General features: G+C 42.7%; 1 non-coding gene across 1 annotated transcript; it reads left to right on the top strand.

Annotated features, from left to right (window-relative positions):
• Window positions 1-698: 698 nt before the first annotated feature.
• Window positions 699-775, top strand: Trnap-ugg. Its single transcript has one exon. It is a non-coding gene; the product is annotated as a tRNA-Pro (tRNA).
• The last annotated feature ends 2730 nt before the right edge of the window (window positions 776-3505 follow it).

The raw sequence follows: 3505 nt of genomic DNA, 5'->3' as shown, positions 1-3505 counted from the left end.
AATAATGATATTTATGTAAGTAAATAGCACTGGAGACGATCTAGATTCGACAGAATGCTGCTCACAAGATCATTTGTTTGAAGTATACGTAAATTTTTCGTTCTGTTCCCTCTTATGGTGAAATATTCTTGGGATGCTGGAGCTCTGCGGTAGAAAACGATGTCAGAAACGACTGATTTAAACATAACTGTCCTTAGAATGAAATTTTCACTCTACAGTGGAGTGTGCGCTGATATGAAACTTCCTGGCAGATTAGAACTGTGTGGCGGACCGAGACTCGAACTCGGGACTTTTGCCTTCCGCGGGCAAGTGCATCTGAGCTACCCAGGCACAACTCACGGCCCGTCCTCACATCTTTAATTCCGCCAGTACCTTGTCTCCTACCTTCCAAACTTCACAGAAGCTCTCCTGCGAACCTTGCAGAACTATCACTCGTGGAATAAAGAGTACTAAGGAGACATGGCTTAGCCACAGCCTTGGGGATGTTTATAGAATGGAATTTTCACTCTGCAGCGGAGTGCGTGCTGATATGAAACTCCATGGCAGATTAAAACTGTGTACCGGACCGAGACTCCGCAATATTCCTTCTTCCAGCAATGCTAGTTCTGCAAGGTTCGCAGGAGAGTTTCTGTGAAGTTTGGAAGGTAGGAGACGAGGTACTCGCGGAATTAAAGCTGTGAGGACGGGGCGTGAGTCGTGCTTGGGTAGCTCAGTTGGTAGAGCACTTGCCCGTGGAAGGCAAAGGTCCCGAGTTCGATTCTCGGTCCGGCACGCAGTTTTAATCTGCCAGGAAGTTTCATAACTGTCCTTCATAATGATCGAATACAAAGTAAGCGAGTATTTGTTGTCAGCTGATGGTAGACATGAGCAACTTGTAATCGGTGCAGTATAGTCAAGTTTATGTTTGTATATATTGCTTCTACATTTGACAGGCCAATGTCACTTCATGGCTGTGTGAAATATATACGATCTGAAGTTACTAGCAACACCAGTTCAAGATATTCTTGAAAGATTTTAAAGCATAATATACGGGCGGGAGCCCCTATGACCTAGAGTTAGTGTCCCTGATTAGTAATCAAAACGTCATCGGTCTAAGGATCGTAACCAGCCACAGTTCTGAATAAAAATCATCAGTAAGGGAGGCTGATGACTTCCAGCATAAGAAGTCACCCTCATCTTGGCAACGGCTTTGTCAAGAGGGAGAAGGAGGAGGAGGCAGAGTTTCACGGCATTCTCTTGGCCTTGTGGTGTGAAATTGCTTCTAAAGGCGGAAGAATCAGCAATGATCAACGGCATGGGTATGCACAAGGTAATGGAAATCATTTCATTAAAGACACGCAATTTGTACCCACACGACATGTGGCAGTTAATTGAAAAGTGTCATGATGATCTCTCGATTGCCAGAAGATTCTGAAATAGTCCCCCATTCTTATCTCCAGGATGAAACTCCTAAGGGAGAGGCGAGAAAAAGAATGAATAACGAACGAGAGGATAACTTTCTACCAGTCAGTGCGTGTAATGTCAGAAACATGAGTGAGGTAGGGAGGCTAGAAAATGTGAAAAGGGAAATGCGAAGACTCAGTCTAGATATATTGGGGATCATCGAAGTGAAGAGGACAGAAGACTAAGATTTCTGGTCAGATGAGTATAGGGTCATATCAACAGCAGCAGAAAATGGCACAAGGGGAGTAGCATTCTTCATGAATAGGAAGGTAGAACAGAGAGTGACAGTTCAGTTATAGTGCTGTTCTCATCAGAACCAACAGCGAACAACACCGACAACCATAGTTCAGGTATAGAAGCCGACGTCGCAAGCCGAAGATGAAGATACAGATAAAGTTCATGAGGATATTGAACGGGTAATTCAGCACGTAAAGACAGATGAAAATCCTACAGTCATGGGGGACTGGAATACGGTTGTAGGGGATGGACTATAACGAAGGGTTGCTAGAGAATATGGGTTGGTACTAGGAATGAGGAAAATGACTAATTGAGTTTTGCAATAAATTTCAGCTAGTAGAACGAATACTCCGTTGAAGAATCACAACACGAGAAGGTATAATGGGAAGAGGCAGGGAGATATAATAAGATTTCAGTTGGATTACATCATGATCTGGCAAAGATTTCGAAATGAGATCCTGGACTGTAAGGCATATTAAGGTGTAGATATAGACTCAGACCACAATTTAGTAATAATGAAGAATATGGCCGGCCGCCGTGGCCGAGTGGTTCTAGGCGCTTCAGTCCGGAACCGCGCTGCTGCTACAGTCGCAGGTTCGAATCCTGCCTCGGGCATGGACGTGTGTGATGTCCTTAGGTTAGTTAGGTTTAAGTAGTTCTAAATTATAGGGGACCTCAGATGTTAAGTCCCATAGTGCTTAGAGCCATTTGAAACTTTTGAAGAATACGCTGAGGTATAAGAGACTACTCAGGAAGAATAAATGTACAGTGAAGTGGGGTAACGAAGTACTGAGGAATGAAGTGATACTCTTGACGTTCTCTGAGGTGAGGTAGATCCTACGATAACGAGAAGCCCAGGAGGCAGTTCAGCTGAAGAGGGGTAGAAATCTCTAAAAAGGGCAATCACATACGTTGGAAACATAAACATAGTTACAAAGAACGCAACTGCTGAGAAACCAAGGGTGACGGAAGAAATTTTCAGCTGATCGATGAAAGAAGGAAATACAAAAATGTTCTGGGAAATTCTCGGACACAAAAATGTAAGTTACAGAGGAATGAAATAAATATAATGTGCAGTGGAGCTAAGGCGCATTAGCTGCTTGGAAAAAGACATCGGAAATGAAATGATTGTTAGAAGGATAGATTCATCTTATAGGAAAGTCAAAAGGACCTTCTTTGAAATTAAGGGCAAGGGTAGTAACATGAAGAGTGCAATGGGAATTCCACTGTTAAATGCGAAGGTGAAAGCGGATGGATGGGACGGGTACATTGAAGGCCTCAAGGAGTTGAAAGACTTACGTATCTGATGAGATAGAAGAAGAAACGGGAGCGGATATTGAAGGAATAGGGGATCCAAACTTAGAAAGAGAATTTAAAAGAGCTTTAGACGAATAAGGAAGAAGGGCTCGATAACATTCCATCAGAATTTGTAAATCATGGGGAGAAGTGGCAACAAAGCGGCATTTCACGTTGGTGCGTAGAAATTATGAGGCTGGCGATATACCACCTGACTTTCGGACAAACATCGTCCACGCAATTCCGAAGACTGCAAGATCCGACAAGTGCAAGAATTATCGCACAATCAGTTTAAGAGCTGATGCAATCAAATTGCTGACAAGCATAATGTAGACAAGAATGGAAAATTTCAGAACAAAGACACACATGTCGGTAAAAACTGACGAAATAATACCCTTGTGAATTACTCTTCCATAGAAATTATAATAAGAACTTTAGGTCCAAATTTCATCTGTTCAAAAATTTCTGATTCAATTAGAAAAAATGGCTCTGAGCACTATGGGACTTAACATCTATGGTCATCAGTCCC

The sequence above is a fragment of the Schistocerca americana genome, chromosome 5 (genome assembly GCF_021461395.2).
Source record: "Schistocerca americana isolate TAMUIC-IGC-003095 chromosome 5, iqSchAmer2.1, whole genome shotgun sequence".
Taxonomy (NCBI): domain Eukaryota; kingdom Metazoa; phylum Arthropoda; class Insecta; order Orthoptera; family Acrididae; genus Schistocerca; species Schistocerca americana.
This window is presented reverse-complemented; position numbering and strand designations above follow the sequence as displayed.